This window comes from Schistocerca piceifrons, chromosome 4 (genome assembly GCF_021461385.2).
Source record: "Schistocerca piceifrons isolate TAMUIC-IGC-003096 chromosome 4, iqSchPice1.1, whole genome shotgun sequence".
Lineage (NCBI taxonomy): Eukaryota > Metazoa > Arthropoda > Insecta > Orthoptera > Acrididae > Schistocerca > Schistocerca piceifrons.
Window position 1 is genome coordinate 299,757,218 of NC_060141.1, and position 13,320 is coordinate 299,770,537.

General features: G+C 42.0%; 1 non-coding gene across 1 annotated transcript; it reads left to right on the top strand.

Annotated features, from left to right (window-relative positions):
- Nucleotides 1-11,399: 11,399 nt before the first annotated feature.
- On the top strand, nt 11,400-11,474 carry Trnat-ugu. Its single transcript has one exon. It is a non-coding gene; the product is annotated as a tRNA-Thr (tRNA).
- The last annotated feature ends 1,846 nt before the right edge of the window (nt 11,475-13,320 follow it).

The window sequence follows — 13,320 nt, forward strand, 5'->3', positions numbered from 1 at the left end:
TACTGCATCAATAACTTCTTCATCATCCGCGTAGTGCCTCCTACGGATTGCGTCCTTCATTGGGCCAAACATATGGAAATCCGACGGTGCGAGATCGGGGTTGTAGGGTGCATGAGGAAAGTTTTGTGAGCTCCTCTCGGGTACAAAGACTTGTGTGAGGTCTTGCGTTGTCATGAAGAAGGAGAAGTTCGTTCAGATTTTTGTGCTTACGAACACGCTGAAGTCGTTTCTTCAATTTCTGAAGAGTAGCACAATACACTTCAGAGTTGATCGTTTGACCATGGGGAAGGACATCGAACAGAATAACCCCTTTAGCGTCCCAGAAGACTGTAACCGTGACTTTACCGGCTGAGGGTATGGCTTTAAACTTTTTCTTGGTAGGGGAGTGGGTGTGGCGCCACTCCATTGATTGCCGTTTTGTTTCAGGTTCGAAGTGATGAACCCATGTTTCATCGCCTGTAACAATCTTTGACAAGAAATTGTCACCCTCAGCCACATGACGAGCAAGCAATTCCGCACAGATGGTTCTCCTTTGCTCTTTATGGTGTTCGGTTAGACAACGAGGGACCCAGCAGGAACAAACCTTTGAATATCCCAACTGGTGAACAATTGTGACAGCACTACCAACAGAGATGTCAAGTTGAGCACTGAGTTGTTTGATGGTGATCCGTCGATCATCTCGAACGAGTGTGTTCACACGCTCCGCCATTGCAGGAGTCACAGCTGTGCACGGCCGGCCCGCACGCGGGAGATCAGACAGTCGTGCTTGACCTTGCGGCGGCGATGACACACGCTTTGCCCAACGACTCACCGTGCTTTTGTCCACTGCCAGATCACCGTAGATATTCTGCAAGCGCCTATGAATATCTGAGATGCCCTGGTTTTCCGCCAAAAGAAACTCGATCACTGCCCGTTGTTTGCAACGCACATCCGTTACAGACGCCATTTTAACAGCTCCGTACAGCGCTGCCACCTGTCGGAAGTCAATGAAACTATACGAGACGAAGCGGGAATGTTTGAAAATATTCCACAAGAAATTTCCGGTTTTTTCAACCAAAATTGGCCGAGAAAAAAAATGTGTTGCATTACTTATTGAACTGCCCTCGTAAATATGGTACTGGTGTAATCGATGTTGATGTACCATTCCCAACACCGACGTTTCTGAGATTCCCGATTCTCGCGCAATGTGTCTGCTACTGATGTGCGGATTAACCGCGACAGCAGCTAAAACACCTACTTGGGTATCATCATTTGTCGCAGGTCGTGGTCGACGTTTCGCGTGTGGCTGAGCACTTCCTGTTTCCTTAAATAACGTAACTATCTGGCGAACGGTCTGAACACTTGGATGATGTCGTCCAAGATACCGAGTAGCATACAAAGCACACGCTCGTTGGGCATTTTGATCACAATTGAAATACATCAACACGATATCGACCTTTTCCGCAATTGGTAAACGGTCCATTTTAACACGGGTAATGTATCGCGAAGTAAATACCGTCCGCTATGGCGGAATGTTACTTGATACCATGTACTTATACGTTTGTGACTATTACAGTGCAATCTATCACAAAGTGAAAAAAATTGTCCAACTAAAACATTCATATTTCTTTACGTACTACAGGAATATGGGGGTTCCTATTTTAAAAAAACGCAGTTAATATCCGTTTGACCTATGGCAGCGCCATCTAGCGGGCCAACCATAGCGCCATCTGGTTTCCCCCTCAAGCTAGACGAGTTTCGTTCTTTGTAGTTTTTTCGTTTGATGCTTATTTCGTGAGATATTTGGCCTGGTCACTATCAATGGACCACCCTGTAGGGTAATGTTAGTAGCATCAATAAACTATATCAATGGCGTAGGAAACACTATGAACAATATTGTAGGACAAAACGTGAACTGCTATGAAAAATATTGCTGATCACTCTCATCGTAATCGACAGTAAACCAACAGCAACTGCAATAGTTATGGCATACTCGTAGATACCACAAATAGAAGATGAAGATATAATGAGGATATAAAAGCGCACAACGTAGAGACAGATGAAACTCTAATAAACACGAAGGATTGGAAAGCTTCAGTAGTGGAAGGCACATAACACAATTACGAGAGACTATCAGCTCAATAGTAGGAATGAAAGAGGAGCAAGATTCGCTGAATTTCGCCGTAAATTACAACTACAAGGAGATCCACGGGAAATAGTACATTTTCAGTTCGCTACTGTGCTGTGTTGTACTTCTGCTCGCACCATCAACCATACCTAATTGGACCCACAGAGCATGCAATTTGGTTAAGTATAGGACGTTGACCAGCCCACGTGTGTATTGAGTCACTGGAGACCGCTGCAGCTCGCATGGCGACGTGGCAGAGACTTTCATTTGCGTATTCAGGACAGAAGGACAATACCCAGCTGGATAAAAAAATGGCATGAGACGGTTTCAGTGACTAATGCGACCCATAAGGGACCTAAAAAGAAAGTTCGAACGCCGTAAAGAAGCCGACGAGTTTGTGCGGCTCTTCAAAGAAGCGATCTGTCCGTCGCTACTCCAGAGTATTGCAAATCCCTCGCACGTCATTCAGGATTTAAAGTTTCCTTCTGTAAGTGACTCACCAGTTAAGATCAGGAGATGATGAGTAGGCGCAATTTTTGCACAACAGTACTCGACATAATCGATCAGGATGACGCGTTTCTGATATACCGTGTGATGTCTCCTGAGGCAAACTGAAACTGAATCTCGGACACAAACCCACAGCTCATTCAACAGAAGGTCGAAGGCAGTCCAAGGGTCGTCGTCTGGTGTGCTTTTGGACAGTCGACTGGAATCAAATAAATGGTTCAAATGGCTCTGTGCACTATGGGACTTAGCTTCTGAGGTCATCAGTCTCCTAGAACTTAGAACTACTTAAACCTAACTAACATAATGACATCACACACAATCATGCCCGAGGCAGGATTCGAACCTGCGACATAACGGTCGCGCGGTTCCAGACTGTAGCGCCTAGAACCAACTGGAATCACTGGGCCATTTTTTGAAGTCAACAGTGCCCGGCCAACGAGTGTCAATTGCGAGCGGTATGCTGCCATCATTAAACAATTTCTTCACTCCACAGTTACAAGGATATTGTCGTCTGAAGGCGACATGGTTTCAGCAAGATGGGGCTACAGCCACATGGCCCATACTCAACGATCGCACAGAAGTTCCACTTTCCACATCGATTACTCTCACGATTCAATTATATCAAATTACCAGTGAGATCACCTGATCTGCCGCGCGGGATTAGCCGAGCGGTCTTAGGTGCTGCAGTCATGGACTTTGCGGCTGGTCCCGGCGGAGGTTCGAGTTCTCCCTCGGGCATGGGTGTATATGTCTGTCCTTGGGATAATTTATGTTAAGTAGTGTGTAAGCTTAGGCACTGATGACCTTAGCAATTAAGTCCCATAAGATTTCACACACATTTGAACATTTCGTCTGATTTTTCAGCTTCTGATTTTTTTCTGCGTGATCATCTCAAGAACAACGTTTTTTCACGGCAACTCCACAACATCGATGAGCTGAAAGTCGCAATCCGAGAAGGGTGGAAGCCATTCCTCAAGAAAAGATTGAGAACGTAATGAGACGAGTTTCCGCGATAGTCTTCAGCAATGCATTGGCAATGACGGAGGCTGTTAGTGGAGTGTGCTTTTTAAGAAATTATCTGGATTTGCAGTAATTTAAATGTGTATAGAAAATTTACCTATACATTATATAGGTATAAATACACGTTATAACTCAATAACCGGAATAAAATGTATTATTTCCCGTGAGCCAATCTGTAATAATAGCAGACACAACATTCAGTTTTCAACCTCATTTCACTTTCATACAAAGCTTCCATACAATGCTGTGCTCCTGCTATTCACTTTTAGGGACTTCTCAGTTCTACACTGATATCTGATACCAGTAGAGCTTTTTTACTGAAGGAAGTTTCCTTCCCTTGTGTCAATTTAACTATGATAACTTTATCGCAGTGGCTATTTTGTGTAAGCTTACTTGCTAGACAGGATAAATCTGTTGTTTCTTCTTCTTGTAAAAGCGATTACTCGGGACAGGTAGCGATAGTAATTACGACCTATAATAGGTCCCTGTAGTAAATATGACTCAGAGCAGGTCGCAGTAGTAACTGTATTGCCCTGATTCGATGCACTGTCGTAGGGAGGTGGGGAAGTAATGCCTGTGTCTGTCAGAACTTGTAGCTGCTCTCCCACCCAGGTATTGCAGGTTCGATCAGTGGGGTGAAGGAGACAGGAATCCATTCATGAGGTCAGTCACATTACAGTAAAATTATATCAATTTTTTTCTTTTTAAAATTCAGTCTTGATCACATCACGTATATTACAAGAACATAGGTGACCGGTTTCGGTCATATCACATGCCCATCATCAGAAATGTAATTTAATTTAGAAAGTAATAGAAACCTTACTAGATTGACAATAAACTATGAAAAAATGCTTATAAGGATAAAATACAATAAGACGTGTTATACCCATGGTATCCTTAGAAGATGGTAGGTGGAGCACTCTTCTCGGCTGCTGTGATGTCAACTGGTGCCAGCAAGTGACAAGCATACGCTTAAATACGAAGATGCTCCGCCTACCTCTTCTCCCTCCACCTCACGTCAACCAATCAGTATAAAATGGGTTCACATAATCGTCAAAATGTAAAAAAACAATGGACAATAATAACATAAAAATAGTAATGTGTAAAATATCTCTTTACAACCATGGAATTACTTAAATATTGTATAAAATATCAATGTACAGATGATGCATACTCAGAGTGCCCTCTATGGGCTACGGTGGAACTACCACAATGGTTTCAAAATCAACTATGTTGTGGAGGTCTTTGGCATTGCGGCATTATATCGATATGTGAGTTGGAACTCGACTGCAAGTATACATCTATCCTAGATTCAGTCTGTCTGTCTTATATTAACTTTATCTGGCACTGGAGATATATGTAATGGTGGAATGATCAACTGCAGAGTGGTATTATATTACATAGATTTTTAAGTGTCATAAAACTGAAAAAATTGAGTCATATTTCGTAATATTTCTAGTTGGAAGCTTCAAATTGTGATATAGATATTTACGTACTGTTCTAAGGTACATTTCTGCCATGGCTACAACTGGGTCGTATGATTTTCTGAACAAAAGAGTACACACGTGTTCATAGAATTTCGTCAAAGAGATCATAAAAATATTTTTAACGAAAATCCAACTGTTCATTGAGAAGCACTGACGGTTCATCTCTATAATGGGCATATATCTCGATCTCCTCCAAAATATTTAATAATAAGTCTTTATTAGCGTAATGAAGGACATGCAAATTCTGTTGCACCGTCCCTTCGGCATGCTTATTAGAAGTTATGTGATGGCCAAAGACTGATTTTGCTCGTGCGGTACCTGATGTATGTTCTTTGTATCGTGTAGTAAAGCTCCGGCCGGTTTGGCCACTGTATATTTTTCTACAATCACCACATTGGGTCTTGTAAATCCCTGATATGAGAAATCTATCGTTATCATTACCTACAGTATGTCGTAATTTACTTTGCAAAGTATTGTTAGTTCCAAACGCTATTTTTATTTCAGAATTCTTACATAGATTACTGATCCTATCTGATATGTTCGCCATGTAGGTCAGTTTTGTGTATTTATGAGCTCCTATTAGTGGTGTACTTAGTGATTGTTGCATTTTATTGAACATAATGTCAACTTTATGTGTATCAAAAGAGTTGGTCTTTGCAATCTGTTTTAGAATAGTTGTTTCTTTTCTTCAAGGGGTAATTTTAACATCCGGCCGATCATTGACTTAAAAAATGCTTTTTTATATTTGTCAGGATGACATGGCCTAGCATTAATAATAACATCAGTAGTTGTAGGTTTTCTGTATGTGGCGGAGCAATGTTTGCCATTGGTATTGGAGATAACGGGACCCAGATAGTTCATACGTTTTTGATTTTCATGTTCAACAGTAAATTGTATTTTTGGAGGTACAGAGTTCAGTTTTGTAGTAAACCTATCGATTTCATCTTTCGGACCATTATAAAGTATTAAAGTATCATCTACATACCGTTTATAATACAAAATTTTGTTTGCAGTGTCTGGATTATTTAAAAAAAAATTATTTCAATGTAATTTACAAAAATATCTGCGACTGTGCAACCTAAATAATTACCCGTCGCTAAGCCATCCTTTTGATAGTAGATTTTATTATTAAAGGAGAAATAATTGTAATTAAGGGTACATTCAAGTAATTCTATAAATTCAATTATTTCATCCTTGGTCATAATTTTATGTTGTAATAAATTGTCTTTAATTATGTTGATCGTCTCATTGATAGGTATATTTGTGTATAGATTTTTAATGTCCAATGAGGTAAAATTAGCATTAGGTGCAATCTCTATATTACGGATTTGTTGAGCTAGTTCATAACTATTTTTTATGCTAAAGTTTTCATATACATAAATTGCTTTCAAGATTTCATTAAGTTTCATATTCAATTTATATGATGGACAACTCTTATAATTAACTATGGGTCGTATCGACTTCTCTTCCTTGAGCAACTTGATCTGGGACCTTAATTTTGGTAGTTGGCGTGCGACGGTAGCAGCCACCTGAGGCACGCATAGCGTTTCTGCAAGCCTTAGTGCCCCGGATGCAACTAGCTGACGGCCAGAGGTGTCAATCCACGGAAGTCAAGGAGGTGTAGCAGGGTGCTGTCTGGCACTCCCTGCTGCCAATAAGTCATCACAGCTACCTGTTTGTGGCATCTGTGCGTAATGTTGTTTGCTACCTGGAAACGATGGTAAGAACACCGTTTAAGCTCATCAAATGTCTCCCCTAATCACCTCGCTTGATTCCGCAACTCCCATGTGTTCAATACTAACCTTAACGCCCACTACTGACTCAACAACCACAACCTACTGCCTCGTATATTGTACTCATACATGTAAGTGCTAGACCTGCAAGGTATCCACCCTAACGAAGATGACGAGATGCACCACTGCCAAGTTCGCATTTCCAGTAACCTGAGGACAAGTATCGCCATCACCCTCCCTCCCTTTTCAAAGACTGCTGCTCTTAACAGTCTCTGTAATATACATAACATCAAACAACATAACTAAATTACAACTAAATGAAGCGGTCAGTCGCTACTAACTAATAGAAAAAACTACATGTACTTTCTACTACTTCCGAGATCGCAGCGCATATGGCACCTCATGCTATGACCCAGTCACATCTTTCGGTTTCTCCCTTTGCTCTGCCTTTGTTTTCTTCACATTTTCCCTCGTGAAATTGCTGCAATTACAATTGGACAACCCTTAAAAGACAGCAGACACCTGATGTGCACACTATAGTTCAGATGAGCAATTGAAGCTTAATGTTGACAGGTCCTTGATACCTGGTGATCTTTTGCACTCGTTCCCAAACCGTTCACATAAACTTGTGCACTGATTCATCATTCCTTCTCGTTCCTACCTTTATCAGGTCAAATGAATATGACATTTACTGTCTCTATACTACCTCGTATGGAAACAAACTAGTACTTGTGTGAACTTTTGAGCTGTAAGCGCAGACGACATACCCCAGATATTCATCCAAGTCCTGATGATGTGAGCTTACATAGCAACCCAGCATCAACGGTTCTGTGCACACATTCTGTCCTCTTATTTGCGTATGGATGCAGCATGCTCATCTTCAACTTTTTTATGTTCAGCAGTCAACGAAGTTCCTTCAATAGAGCTGGCATAAAATTGGTATCCTAGTCGCTAGTTATCGTTTTAGATACACCAATCAGAATCCAGTTGTTCACCACTATCTGCACGCCTGTCGTCACCTAATGATTCGGCATGGCTACCATTTCTATGTACCTCGAAAAACGGTCTATTATCGCCAGAACGAATCTGTTCCCTGTCGGTAATCGACTGAACGGTCCTATGACGTCAGTCCCCAACATGGAAAATGGGTTTGACGCTTCTGCAATCTATGCAGTTGTATCTGCTTCCGACACAAATCGGTCCTTTGCACACACTGTTAACAAACCTCCTAGCGAGGTTATCACGGAGTCCGAATGTGAATTAATCTGGGTGAAACTGAGTATCAAAGAATGGTCAAAATTCGTGATCGAATGCTTTTACAGACCACCTGGGTCAGGATCTGTAGTTGTAGAGCGCTTCAGACAGAGCTTGCAGAATATCATTAGCAATTTTCCTGATCATGCCGTTGTAATAGGGGGTGCCTTCAACGGTCCAGTTATAGATTGAAAGTGTAATGCCATCAAAACTGGTGCCAGGGACAGGGAATCGTGTGGCATTGTTTTGGATGTGCAGTTACCTTGAGCAGATATAGAACCAACTCGCGAGGGTAACGTCTTAGATCTCCTGACAACAAACAGATCTGAACTTATCGAATCAGTTAACGTAAAGGAAGCTATCAGTGATCGTAAGGTAGTGACAGAATCTATGATGACAGGTCCTACAAGGAATATTAAGGAAGGTAGGAAGATATATTTGCTCAGCAAGAGTGGAAGGATACAAATTTCGGAATATCTCAGCAGTCAGCATCAAATATTCTGTGATGAGGACGAAGATGTGGAGAACAAATGAGAAAAATTCAAAGGCATTTTCAATATGCCCTAGACAAGTATGTTCCGAGTAAGGTTCTAAGGGATGGGAAAGATCCACCATGGTTTAATAGCCGTGTTAGAAAAGCGCTACGTAAACAAAGAGCACTTCATCTCAGATTCAAGAGAAGTAAAAACCTAGCTGACAAACAAAAGATGAACGAAGCGAAAATGAGCGTAAGGAGAGCAGTGAGGGAAGAATTCAATGATTTCGAAAGTAAGACTGTCAACTGACCTGAGTCGACTGCAGGGATTTAACCGTTGCACTTCCCTGAGAGACCCACATTCCCAATTTAATGTCCACACACAACATTCGTAGTGCCCCTGCCCATTACACTCATTACTGGATGCACACGCATTGCCCAAAATCTTACGGAACTCAGTAAGATTGTCTGCCACGAGTAATGAGTGTAATGGGCAGGGGTACTACGAATGTAGTGTGTGGATATTAGGCTGGGAATGTGGGTCTCACAGGGAGGTGCAAGGGATAAATCCCTGCAGTCGCACTGTCCTCTGTGCCCTCGGTGGCTCAGATGGATAGAGCATCTGCCATGTAAGCAGGAGATCCCGGGTTCGAGTCCCGGTCGGCGCACACATTTTCAATTGTCCCCGTCGATGTCTGTCAATGCCTGTCGACAGCTTAGGGTCTTGATTTAATCATCATTTCATTCTAAGAGAGCTGCATGGTCACCGATGCTATCTGTTCTTTCCGCAAGAACAGATACCATTTTCATAAAGTAATTTCTGTGGTTACGAAAAGGTGTGAAGTTTGGGGGAGTGTCAGCAAGCATTTGATAAATTAAAGGAAGGTACTGATGGAAGGGAAAAAGGAGCGATGTAGACCAATATGTGACATCTACATCTGCACCATACTCCGCAAGCCACCTAATGGAGTGTGGCGGAGGGTACTTTCGGTACCATCCAACCCTGTTCCATTCGCTAATAGTGCGTGGGAAGAATGACTGTCGGTAAACCACTGTATTGGCTCCAATTTTTCGAATTTTCTCAATACGTGAGAAGTATGTGGGGGAAGTAATATGTTGTTTGACTCCTCCTGAACAGTGCTGTCCCGAAATTTCAATACTAAATCTCTCCGTGATGCACAGCGTCTCACTTGTAATGTCTGCCATTAGAGTTTGTTTAGCATCTCCGTAACGCTCTCTCGCCAGCTAAACGATCCCGTGACGAAACGCGCCGCTCTTCGATGGATCTTTTCTATCAGTCCTACCTGATAGGGATCCCAGATAGATGAACAATACTCAAGTATCGTGCGAACAAGCGCCTTATGAGCCACTTCCTTCGTGGATGAGTTACACTTCCTTAAGATTCTTCCGATGAATCTGAGTCTCGTATCTGCTTTTCCCACTATTTGTTTTATATGGTCATTCCACTTAATGTAGCACTGGCTAGTTATGACTAGTTATTTTACGGCAGACGCTGTCTCCAGCTGTTTGTCATCAATACTGTAGCTGCATAGTAGTGGATTTCTTTTCCTGTGTATGCGCAATATATTACATTTATTTACGTTCAGGGTCAATTCTCTGCAGGTCGTTCTGCAAATTCTTATTATCTTCTGGCGTTGCTACTTTGGTATAAACAACTGCATCATCTGCAAATAGCCTTAAAGAGCATCCGACACTTTCTACTTGATCATTTATATATATTATGAACCGCAACGGTCCTATCACACTTCGCTGTGGTACTCCAGATATTACCTTTACATCTGTCGATTTAGCTCCATTAGAGCGATCTGTTGAGTTCTATCCGCAAGAAAGTCTTGAATACAATCGCAGCTCTGTTCCGATACTCCGTAAGCTCGTATTTTTTTTATTAAACGGCAATGCGGGACGATGTCAAATGCCTTACTGAAATCAAGGAACACGGCAACAGCCTGAGCGCCGTTGTCCACTGCGCTGTGGATCTCTTGGAGGAACAGAGCCAGCTGAGTTCCGCAGGATCTCTGTTTGCAGAATCCATGTTGATTATTATAGAGGAGCTGTTCGTTTTCCAAGAACGTCATAATTTTTTAGCACAAAATACGTTCCATAATTCTACAACAGATTGACGTCTACGTTATTGGTCTATAATTGTGTGGATCTGTCATACGGCCTTTCTTAAAAACGGGAATGACCTGCGCTTTTTTTCCAGTCGTTAGGTACCTTTAGTTGCTCAAGCGACCTCCAATAAATTACTGCTAGAAGGGGAGCAAGTTCTTTCGCATAATCTTTATAGAATCTTATAGATATCTCAATCTGGTCCTGAAGCCTTTCCTCTACTAAGCGATTGTAGCAGTTTTTCAATTCCGCGATCGGCTATCTAGACGTTCGCACGACGATTGAAAGGAGGGACAGTGTTACGATCTTCCGCGGTGAAACAACTTCGGAAGACTGAATTCAGTATTTCGGCCTTCTCTCTGTTATCTTCCGTTTCTGTGCCGGTGTGGTCGCTGAGAGAATGAATACATGATTTTAACCCTCTTCCTGATTTTACATATGACCAAAATCTCTTAGGGTTTTTACTCTTCGTATGGTTAAGGCTAACCGGCCATTGACCTCCTTCTTCTGTTCTGGATGCACACGCATAGCCCGAACTCTTACTGGACTCGGTAAGATTGTCTGCCGCTAGTAATGAGTGTAATGGGCAGGGGCACTACGAATGTAATGTGTGGACATTAAGTTGGCAATGTGGGTCTCACGGGGAGGTGTAAGGGATAAATCCCTGCAGTCGCACTCTCCTCTGTGCCCTCGGTGGCTCAGACGGATAGAACATCTGCCATGTAAGCAGGAGATCCCGGGTTCGAGTCCCGGTCGGGGCACAGATTTTCAACTTCCCCGTTGATGTATGTCAACGTCTGTCAACATCTTAGTGTCTTGATTTAATCATCATTTCACAGTGATTATTGTCGCTACGACGGAAAATCCTTCCACGAATTTTATAGAAATTCGAGATGCCGAGAATGGACTGAATTTCTTTGTTTTTTGCTTCTGGAAAATCCCGTACTGCCTGTACCAACCTTGGATCCATCTGCACTCCGTCCTTACTAATAAAATGGCCCAAATATCTCATCTCCTCCAATCCAAAATGACACTTCTCTAGACACAATGTCAAATGTGCCACTCGCAACCTCTTAAACACTTCCCTTAGACGCTGCCTATGCTGTTGCGTGGTACTCGAAAATACTGTTATGTCATCTAGGTAAACGAGACTCTGCTGTGGTTTCAAACCCCTCAACAAGCTGTACAAAAATCTCTGAAACGTTGCTGGAGCATTTCTTAGGCCGAATGACGTTCTTCTATATTGATATTAGCTTCAGAGCAAGCAGAATATAGTTTCCGAAAGATCCTCTGCAGCCACTTCAAACTGATGATAACTGCTCGTCAGATCGAGGTCGAAAAGTTCGGGCACTGTCCCAAGTGATCGAAACTTCAGACATATTTGGCATGAGTTATGCATCCATTACAGTCTTGCTATTGAGATAACGATAGTCAAAGTAGTATCTTTATTTCCATGTCCCTTTCATAGACTTTTTTGGCACAACCACGATCCTGGATCCCCAAGCAATATAACCTATCTTTTTTTTTTTTCATCAGTCTGCTAACTGGTTTGACGTGACCCACCACGAATTCTTCTCCTGTGGCAACTTCTTCATCTCAGAGTAGCACTTACAACCTATGTCCTGAATTATCTGCTAGATGTATTCCTGTCTCTGTCTTCCTCTACAGTTCTTACCTTCTACAGCTCCCTGTAGTAAGAAGAAAATTATTCCCTAACGTCTTAACAGACGTCCTGTCTCTTTCCAGTATTTTACACACATTCCTTTTCTCTCCGACTCATTCCTTGCCTTATCAATTCACCTAATTTTCAACATTCTTCTGTAGCACTACATCTCAAATTCTTCGATTAGCTTGTGTTCGGTTTTCCCATAGTCCATGTTTCACTACCATACCGTGCTATGCTCCCAACGTACATTCTCATGAATTTCTTCCTCAAATTAAGACCTATGTTTGGTACTGGTAGACTTCTCTTGGCCAAGAATGACTTCTTTCAGCGTTAGCCTGCCTTTGATATCCTCCTTGCTCCACCCATCATTGATTATTTTGCGCACTAGGTAGTAGAATTCCCTAAATTCATCTACTTCATGACCATCAATCCCAATGCTAAGTTTCTCTCTGTTCTCAGCTCTGTTACTTCAATTTTCTTTTCCATTCTTCTGTATATTATTCATGTCAGCATCTCGGATGCATGAGCTATTAAGGTGATTGTGCGATAATTCTCGTACTTGTCGGCTTTTGTAGTCTCCGGAATTAAGTGAATGTTGTTGTTCCGAAAGTCGGATGATATATCGCCATATTCGTATATTCTGGACATCAGCGGTTATAGTTTCTTTGTGGCCACTTCCACCCAATGATTTTAGAAATGTTATCCGTCTCTTCTGCCTTTTTCGATATCAAATCTTCCAAAGCTCTTTTAAATTCTGATTCTAATACTGGACCTGTTATCTCTTCTCTATCGATTCCCCTTTCTTCTTCTATCACATCAGACAAATATTCCCTCATAGTCCTTCAATGAACTATTTCCAGCTGTCTGCTCTGTCCTCTACACTTAGCAGTGGAATTTCCAAGGCAGTCTTAGTCTTACCAACATTACTATTAATTTCACAG